The sequence below is a fragment of the Pinus tabuliformis genome, chromosome 8 (assembly GCF_031772625.1).
Source record: "Pinus tabuliformis cultivar Carrire ecotype Pingquan chromosome 8, CPIR1, whole genome shotgun sequence".
In the NCBI taxonomy this organism is placed as follows: domain Eukaryota; kingdom Viridiplantae; phylum Streptophyta; class Pinopsida; order Pinales; family Pinaceae; genus Pinus; species Pinus tabuliformis.
Window position 1 is genome coordinate 1,831,457,182 of NC_142294.1, and position 10,558 is coordinate 1,831,467,739.

The following is a 10,558-nucleotide window of genomic DNA, read 5'->3' on the forward strand; positions in this document are numbered from 1 at the left end:
CAAGAAATCTAGATCCGAGTTTCAGTTGCAAGGAGGATCAGAGAGGAGTGGATCGATTGTTGGTAGGAAGATTTGCAGCAGGGAAATCGAGACTCAGATGGAGTCTAGGAGAGAACTTCTAGAAGGTAAGTCAAGACTCAGATGGAGTCTAGGAGAGAACTTTTAGGAGGTAATTCAAGACTCAAAGGGAGTTCAGAAAAGGAGCGGAGATGGCAATGAACAGACTGAGGGACCATGACAGGTTGGACGGGGCCTCCAATTTTGTCATCTGGAAGGCCAAGATCTTGTCTGTTCTAGATATACATTGCATCAAGGGCTTTGCCTTGAGAACCATGGCTATCCCATTCGACCCAGCTAATAATGAAAGGTATGAGGATGTAATGGCGAAGGAAAAGTGCATAATCTTTGATGGGTTCAAGGATCATGTAGTATCGCATATTTCAAAGAAGAACACGCCAAAGGAGATGTGGAATACCTTAATGACATTGTATTAGGGAACTTCCATGTAGAGGAAGATGCTATTGGAGAATCAGCTACAGTCATATCAGATGCAAAAGGGGGAGTAGATAGATCTGTACCTTATCAAGTTGCAAGAGATTTGGGACCAACTTACCTCCATAGGGGCCACACCGAATCAAGAGTTCATGGTGAGGACCACCCCGAATGCAGTCTCTGACGATTGGGAGACATTTGTACAAAGAATTTTTGGTAGAGCTGATCTTCGAGGATGGGAAGAGATGTGGGAAGCTCTTCTCCCAGAAGAGATCAAATGGTTGACCAAGGCAAGAAGTAGCACCAAAGGAGGTCAAATCAAGAAAGAGGAGTAGGAGGATGCAACTCTAGCATCTATGGGACATTGGGGAAGAGGAAGAAAAAAGAAATCTCCAAGGTGAAGTGCTTCCATTGTGGGGAGTTGGGTCATTATGCAACCCAGTATCCTTGGAAGAAGAATAAGGGAGAGGCTTCTGACTCCAAGGAAGCTCTGTCTAAGGCGGATAAAGAAGTCAAGACTGATGATGACTGTGCCATGAGTGCTCATGCACCTCTTGAGAAGAAGTAGGGAAACATCGATTTGTAGTAAGGAGGACTACAGAAGATGAGGGGAAGGATCCTTGAGGTACCCAGACTTTTGGATCATATCCAGCTACGGCATCCCCGAAAGACAGTAGCAAGATGACGGATGTCCATAGAAGCAAGATGTGGATGGAGCGACAAGGCGATGCTAGAGTGTAGAGGTCTGTAGAAGTGCAATGGGGGTTGCAGCAATGTGAAAGGCACAAAGGTGGTTGCAGCAGTGCAAAAAGGCACAAAGGAGGCTACAGTAGTGCGAGAGGCACAAAGGTGTTTGCAATAGCGTAGAGGCAGCAGAGGGAGCACAGGATAGCAGCAAAGGTAGCTTCAACATCAGGAGGCTTCTGGACTGACAAGAATGTCAGTAGTTGGGTAGATCAGTTACTTACTTCTCGGTAACTGAGTTTCAGTGCAACAGTTAGTAGTGGAAGTTCTATGGGCAGCATGATGCAGCATTTCAGAGAGAGTTATAGTGTAGATGTAGTGTTGGGAGGAAGGACTAGCAACAACATGAATTCAGAGGGAGTTGCAGTACATATGTAGCAGTGGTAGTGGAAGATCCATGGGCAGCAGTACAAGAAGAAGCAGTGTAATGGATGTAGGGAAGCATGCCTAGCATCAACAAAGGTACTGGTGTTGGAGAATCAATGTGATGTTCACTAGTGGAACATTACTAGAGCACATTCCTCGCTAAGAGGGAGTGTTGATTTGTAGTAGCATCGGATGTGATCTAGCCATGAAAATAGGTAGAGAGGATAAAGAACATGAGATATACAAGACCCAAAATGGTTTGGGGAAATTCCACCCTATTAGAGAGATTAAAATAATTAATATTATTAATTAATGGGGTTGCTAAGTCTAAACTTAATAAAATTAAAATATTAATGACTATTAATATAAAATTGGGTGAGAATGTTATAAATTACATGGATCAAGCCAAATCTAATATTACCTGTTGATTAGAGACTTAATCTCAGTTTTTGAAGACTCAACAGGAAAAGTATAAGAGGAGGCTTCAGGACCATTGGAGATACACCAAAATTGATCAGTCAATTCGATTTTCTAGAGTGGGGTTTGCTGAGAAAATTCAAACAAGTGATCTGAGTTACAGCGAGGGGTAGTGAGTACATAATAGAGAGGTAGAGATAGTGTCAGAGGGCTAGCGTAGTGATTGAGGAAGCTACGCAGAGGTAGCTAGAGACTACATAGAGGCTGAGGGAACTACGTGGGTGACACAGAAGGCCAAAGAGTTGATGCAGAACCTTGGAGAAGCTTCGAAAGGATTTTTGTGGGGTAGACTAGTGCTGAGAAGCTGAATATATTCTTCTGAGAAGAGGTATTACTGCCGTGTAGAAATCTATGTTGGGTGAGCCAGTTTGGCACCCAAGTTGTACTCAATAAAGCTGCTTAAGAATAAAACCCTTAGAACTACTGCACCAATTTTCTCGCATTGGTTTTTTCCGGGGATGATTGTCCAAAATTAACGGTGTCCCTTGTGTGTTTGTCTATTATTTTAGTTGGTGATCTGTATATGAGTTGAGACTACATTTGTATTTATTTTCAGTATTTATATGGTTAAATGACTTGTTAAGGAATAAGCAAGTAGGTGAAATAAACCAGATAATGTAGTAGGAATTTCTAACATCTCAGACTTAGAAATTTCAACAGGTTCCAATGGGGATATTGCTGTTACGTTTGGTGAAGGGTGAAACACATAAGGTGATAGAAGATTTTCACAGAGGAGTCTTTGGTGGACACTTCAGTTGGAAGACAACAACACATAAAATTCTTAAGGCATGGTTCTATTGGCCCACATTATTTGGAGATGTTTACTCTCAGGTCAGGTCATGCCAAAAATGCCAATTGTTTGCTGAAAGACCGATGTTTTCTCCCCTCCCCTAATCCCAGTACATGTGGAGGAACCTTTTAGACAGTGAGGACTGGACTTAATTGGAGAAGTAAACCCACCATCCAGTGGCCAACACATGTGGATACTGACAACCACTGACTATTTCACCAAGTGGGTAGATGCCATCCTAACCGGAAATGCCACAGATGTAATGGTAATCAAATTCATGGAGGAGAACATATTATCTTGTTTTGGGTGTCCCTCCAAAATTATCACTAACAATGCCCAGGTCTTCAAATCTGCCAAGTTCACCAGATTCTGCCATAAGTTCAATATCATCATCAGGCACTCCACTACCAATTATCCTCAAGGTAATGGCTTGGCTGAGTCCTCCAACAAGACTATCGTAATTGTGCCGAAAAAGATCATCGCTAAACATCAGCAAAACTAGGACTCCCAACTAAAGTTTTCACTATGGGCCAACCAGGTAACACCTAAATTATCCATGGGGAAATTACATTTTGATCTAGTATATGGTAAGGCTATAGTATTCCCAATCCAATTAGTAATGCTAGTGGTGAGATTAGTACAAGAAGGAGAGGAACAGCCAAATGCCATGACTAGAAGGATAAATTAGCAAGTCAAGCTTCACAAAAACAGAGAACAGGTTGGGACTAAGCCATCCAATTACCAACAGAAAATGAAATCTCCATTCCACAAGAGGGCAAAGGAGAGACCTCTTCAGCGAGGAGATTTAGTTCTCAGGTGGGATGTCTGACAGGAAGACAAAGGCAAACATGGGAAGTTTGATCCACTATGGCTCGATCCCTCCAAAATTGTAGAAGAGAGGGGAAAGAACACTTACCTACTTGAAAACTTAGATGGTGAATTGTTGGAACTACCAGTAAATGGTCATTTCCTCAGATTTTATTTTCAAAATTAGAGGTATCTATTTTACACTCATTGCAAATATCGGTGTGTGCGTATTGTAATTATCATTTGAATTTTTTTGTTTGTGATTAAAAAAGTCCATTTTCTCAGACTTATATTTTGTTTAATAATGACTCTATTCCCAATGGAAGGAAAGCTATTGGTCTGCAGGTTCTCAGCACCTTGCCAGCAAGGCACTATCCCCAGTTGGAGCCAATGTTGTCATTGACTACATTGTGGGTTTCAATTGGTCAAGATTTCCCAAGGGAGGTGAAGTTTGAATCCACCTCCCTTTCCCACGGAATATATTTGGGATTAACTGGACCCTCTCCATTGCATACTTAGAGGGATTTCCAACAGTATATGGAAGTCTGAAAATGGACTTCCGGATCATAAGATATGGCCTGTTGACGCTACCCATGGATAGCCAGAAGACAAGGAGAAGAGACTTAAAGAAAATCACAAGTAGGAGGTCCAGGAGCTAATCTCGTCACAAATCAGCGATCAGTGGGGTCCTGGGCACATGCTCATAGTTTATCGGTGGTTCATGGTGCTGAACGTCGACATCGCAGTCCCGCATCCCGCATATCGGCCACCCCATAGTCCTGAAATATGGGCTTATTAGCGGAACAGAGGGGCTACCACTTTAAAAGCCCTTCGAACTGTCGATTTTGTGATCCAGTGTAAAAGCACCGAGGGAGGCCGAAAAGGATTAACAAAGGAAATGCATGAAAAAAACAAGGTCGGATGGACCCTTTCCCTCTCCTTCACGTGGCAGTATGGAAGGTGATGCGACAAGTACAGAGGACACGTGTCACTCAAATTTGACATTTTCAAGGATCCTACGGGGGTATTTCCGAGTGACTCATGTCATCACTCACAAGGTGACACATGGCAGTGATGACATCACCCCCATAGATTGGTGATTGCACAAGTTAAAGCACTCCTACACAAAAGTCTCTAGGCTTGTGATTGCAATATGTAGTGAATCCTCCCAGATGCGATATTTTATTTGACATATCTCATGAGGACTTCACGTATGGACTGTCGGCCTGTGATGTAAACATACATAAGGTCCCTACCTCTCTTGTATTTCGATTGCGATATAGTTGGTGGGCCCAATCCCATAGATTAGCGATCGTAGGTATCACTAGGTGTTATCAAAGGCAGGCGCGGGATATCTCTAGGATGTAAGATTCCCAGTAACAAAGGAAAATGACCCCCAAACACAGGTATAAAGGTCTTATCACCTAAGGGCTAAGCCCCTGGTTATAGCCCCTGACCATATGATAAGAAAAGCATAAAGGGGCTAAACCAAAGGGGGCCATGGGGAATCAGAGCCGCCTGTTTTGTAGCCCTTTCAAGAGTAAAAGTTTCATTTCCTTACAACCCTGATAGCATAGTACAGGGCTCTTAAGGGGGATGGGTCGACAGATGTGTCATTAAAGTGGGTATGACGCAGAGTGTTGGAGACAGTATGGGAGGTTCAGTAAGATTTAATGGCTCGTCATGGAGCCTCACTCCTCTACACAACAAAAGACCGCTGAAACAGGCACTTATAGTTGACCCACCCCATACTCCACAGAACAAGGCATTCAAGCAGTGAAGGAAGAAGTGACAGGAGTCAACTAGGTAGCGCTGAAGGCCATACCATGAGAAAACTACAACTTGAGGTAGAGGCGATCACGAGATGGGCATGGAGATCTTCATTTATGTTTTTGTCCAACTATTTATTTATTTTGTTGTCTTGTAAGGTGCCTTCTTTCAAAGAGGCCATTAATTCTGTAATATTTTGGGCCATAGAGCCTTTCCTAGTAGAGATAGTTGGTCAACCTGACAGCTAGGACTCGGATGAAGAGATTTTTTAATGAATGCCCATGCTCCCCTCTCCAGATAAATAGGGGAAAGAAAGGCTTAAAAGAGGTTCAGAAAATCTAAAGAAAGACTACATGTTATTTTTAGTCTGTATGGCTTTACAATACAAATTTTCCAGAATATGAAGAGAAATGGTGGTGATTCCCCCTCCATGTATTACAATATGTTCTCCCTCTATTAAAACCCATTTTTTTCATGTTTATTCTCTAAATTCATGTGATTACTATTGTTAGAAATATTTCAAGACTTCCTCACAAATTCGCTGGTATCAATATGTCATATACATGCATGTAATTTCCTCACAGATTCATTTGTATCAGCATTGTTAATCCTAGTGCTTGCATGTATTATTGAAATTATATCTTTAATAGTTTCTCTTCATGAATCATATCACACAACCTCTCTTCTTCCCATTATATTTACTTCTAACTCAGATAAGTATAGGAATTCTTAAAGCTGCAAGCTCTATGTGTTATGCATAAAATTATTGATGATGTAAGCTCCATATGATGAGTTACTCCTCCTCCTTATCCTCTATCATCACTCTACAAAATTCTATTAAACTGTAAGTCCTTGGACTACTCAGCCTCCACTATTTTATACATATTTCTGATATTTGTATATCAGAAGAAGTACCAAGAAATTCATGCCTTACTCCTTTAGAGGAATGAACCAACCCATTATATATATATATAGAATATAAGTGAGGTCTCTCTTTATTGTGAATCATTTGAGACACTCCAAATTTAGGTGTGCCCAAGCACTGGTCTCGTAAGAAATCTAAGGTTGTGGATAAAAAAAAAGGGAGGTCGCCAAGAGCTAAAAAAAAAGAGGCGATTTGATGGGGGGAATTAGAGGGAATTTGCTAAGAAAGGAAATTGGAATTTTTAATAAAAGTAATCTTACCTGTGAATTACCCATTGAGCCAAGGCTCTTCTTTTAATAGTCCAACCACATCTCTTCACTAAATGCATGTTGTGAACCTCACTCCTCACTGATTGTGTATGAAATATGGAACTTCTTTGTGAACCATCGACATATCCTCCCCCATATTTAGGTTGTTCAATGAGTTATATTGAAAAAGAGTTATCAAAATCCTTTTGCGTGTTCTGTGATGTTAGTTGAATCCTACGCATGCATTACAACACATCTAAAAAGAGAAAAACTAGAGCTTCTTCTACTCAATAGAGAGAGAGGTACTTACTCTACTACTCTACAACTACTACTACTACTATTGATTAGTCATTATAAGAGATAGAGTAGAGTTTATAATTGCATTCACGGAAAGGTTATACAACCATTTATACATCATGCAGAGTTGGCACATTATTTGACACATTCAATATGTAGAGTGTTGGAACAACTTTGAATAATGTGTTTACAAAATCTGGAAATATCTTTGAACTTTGAATTTGAGTTGCTTGGATATGGATGTTGCTTCCTACCGATGTGAATAGAGCCTTTGGAGGAGACTGATTTTAATTATTAGCATCTGATAAAATAATCAAATAATAAATATCATTTGGGCACCCGATATAAAGCCTTTGACATCTCCATCACCCAAGGGTTAGGGACTTCATTGGCGTATTATGGTGCTAGGGTAATATTTGGCATATTATGGTGCTTGGTGAATTATTATATGGGGAAGCATGGCATGACAATAGAAGTGGAAGATAATAGTAATAGGAAAAGGCACAAACATCATGAAAAATTATGAGGAAAAATATTGTGGTGGCTGTTGACATGGTTAGAAAACTTACACAACAGAAAAGAACATTAGTATTTCTCCATCTAATATATTACAATACGCCTAAATAATGGAGCTCACTATATCAACGCTAAAAAATGCGACAAGATCATTCCTCTTCAACAAATTTAAAGATAGTTAGTGAAGTACTTACTCAATTAACTAGCTATATTCAAAGGAGTTTAGAATATCAACCTCGCCAACACCAGGCAATTAGAAAACTGATTGATGTAGGATCTCATACATCAACATTTGGGCACAATTATGGACTAGTGTATGGTATCAGTTGGAAAGAGACACTTTTAGGTCTCTAGACCGCATCTCTTTGGATTGTGCAAAGGGAAAAAGATCTAGTTGAGGGCCCTATTCCCCACCTTAACTCACGGTCATGCATTTTACATTCCATTACACCATTGGTGGTTGTTTATGTTACTAAGGAAGAGGAGAGGAGCCTTCAAGCTGCAGATGATAATTCACTGGGAAATACTGGAAACACATTCAAACATGACAAATAGAAGAATCTGTTAGGGAAAGTATGTGGTGTGTTACAATGATTCATACACTGGAGAGTTCTCAAATGTGTGGACAATGGTATATATTTATTATAGAGCAATGAGAAAAAGGATTCAATGACAATTAGGGTTTTGTGCTCTAATTGGGACAAATATTCAAAGCCTGCATTAATATTCAAATTGCACATTGATAAATTACAACACCTTCAATAAAGAAATGTCAAAGTGTATCGACCTTTAAAGATATATTTTTAAATTTTGATGAATGCATTTGTGATGCAAGAGAACTTCAAGTATGTCTGCACCATTTTTTAGTTTCATCGAACAATATTTCTTCAATGTAAATATGTGTTGCAGATTGAATATTATAGGTATAATCAATTATTCTTCGAATCCGACAAAATCTTTGGAAGGAGAATCCTCAACAACGTTACCTTCTTGATTGATTCAGTGTGGCTTCTTGATCCTAGTAGTGGTGGTGGAAATGTGTAAGGGAGTTCAATACTTGAATGAAATTAAAGATTTTGTGGTTATTACATTCCAATTGTAAGGAAGGTGCTCTCGCAGAAGAAAACATGTGTGGTATTTTCTTTGAGGTTTGTGATGTGGTTTTTCACAGTGATATGATCCATAGAGGAGATGGCCATATTATCCAAAGGGTCAAAAGGTTTATGAATGCATCTTAACTTACTTGAAAACGACAACTTCTTGAGCTAGTATATCTTGTTGAGATTCAAGCTCCTAAGAATGCCCTTGGTGGTATTTATGGTGTGTAGAACTAGAAGAGAGGTCATGTTTTTGAAGAAGTACAGAGGCTAGGAACTCAACTATACAACATCGAGGAAAATCTACCTATTGTTGAATCATTTGGATTCTCAAATACTCTTTGTGTTGCAGCTTTTGGACATGCTTTTCCTTAATGTGTGTTTGACCACTGGGATATGATGGATCTGATCCATTGGAATCTGGTTCCTAAGCTGGCCAACTTGTGATTGACATTCATAAGAGGAAGGGTCTTAAGGAGAGTGTGACTCCCTTGTCAGAGTACAAAGACAATCTGTAGAGATTTTCTATGTTTTCATATCAAATGTTATCAAGATTGAGGAACTTTCCTCAATATTAAAACAAAGTTATGTATGCTAGGACTAGTTAAATTTATGCTATTCAACAATTTGTAATGGTATCTAAAGTTATGCATTATGGAATTCCAGAAGCATGATATATTAACTCATAATATCCTATTGTATCTGGTGTCTAGTGCCCTATGGGATATCAAGGGGTAGTAATGGGTCCAGTCACACTGTCTGTTGGACATGGTTTTGTTGGACCAACAATGGTTATTTGGATTTAAATTGATAGGTAGGTTGTCAATTTTGTTAATGATCTGACTCCTAATGATCTTGAATGGAGTCAGATTGTATATAAACATGTCCTAGGGGAAGTAAAGTACATTTTTGTGGAAAATCTTAAGAATCCTCACTCATGTACAATTATAATTGCTCAAGTTAAGGATTTTTTTAAAAACTCTCTTGAAGATAGATCTATTGTATTGGAGACTCGAGATTTTGAAGTTGCTACAAGCCAGCATCTCAAACACACATTCAAGAAGACTGTTCAGGGGTGTTGAATCCTTTGTTGATGCCCTATTGTTGGTACTCAAGACTCTGGAAGAAAAGCTGAATTATTCATTTAAATCATTTACAGGACCCATTTTTCTTTATAATGACTTTAATACTATAATTTTGTATTAAATATGGTGAATTTTTTTTAATATCAAGAAGTGCTCAATGTAATGAATTTCTTATGCATACCGTGTTTTCCTTACAATGTGTTATCTCAACATTATTCTTGCTTTCAGAGTGTTGTCACAACAATATTTTGCACCGCTCTTACAATGTTTACATATGTCGTATAGAGTAGCGTTCACTTTAGATCAACATTCATTCAATATGAAGGAGCCCTAATAAGTTGTATGGAGTAGCATTTATTTAATCATGCAGAACAATACATTGTAGGTTATAACACATTAATGCAATGATGACAACTACAATGAGGATTCTTTTACAAGCTAGAAGACATTTGTAAGCCCCTTTCCATTGATGTCAAAGTGGGAGGTAATTAGAGGAAGGAAGACACTTCATAGAATGAAAGGGGGAGGAAACATGTGTTGCCATCAATGCCAAAGGGGGAGATTGTTGGATATATTGTCATTCATCGAAAATAAGCAGCAAGCAAAGGAGTAACACAAAGAACAACAAGCAAAGGAACATCAAGGTATGCAAGAGCAACATCAATGAAAAATGAAGGAGAAACTACGGGTAATGGAGAAACAACAAGGCAGTGTATACACTAATGAACAAGATCAGCAATGAAAATGAGGAGAAGAAGGAGCAGGAGTTATGATACATTGAAATGTTTTGATAATGTTACAGAGATTGCTATATTGAAGAATTGTTGATTGAGATGAATTGTTGTGATACAAAGGCAGGCAAGACTCCAAGGTAAAGGAAAATATGTTGCAAAGATTATTGTTATGCATTAATGATAAATATTTTTATTTGATGTTGGCATTAG

The 10,558-nt window shown here is 39.1% G+C and overlaps 1 pseudogene; it reads left to right on the forward strand.

Moving 5' to 3' along the window:
- The first annotated feature begins 209 nt into the window (after positions 1-209).
- LOC149243596 (elongation factor 2 pseudogene) lies at positions 210-9,047 on the forward strand (annotated as a pseudogene).
- Positions 9,048-10,558: the final 1,511 nt, after the last annotated feature.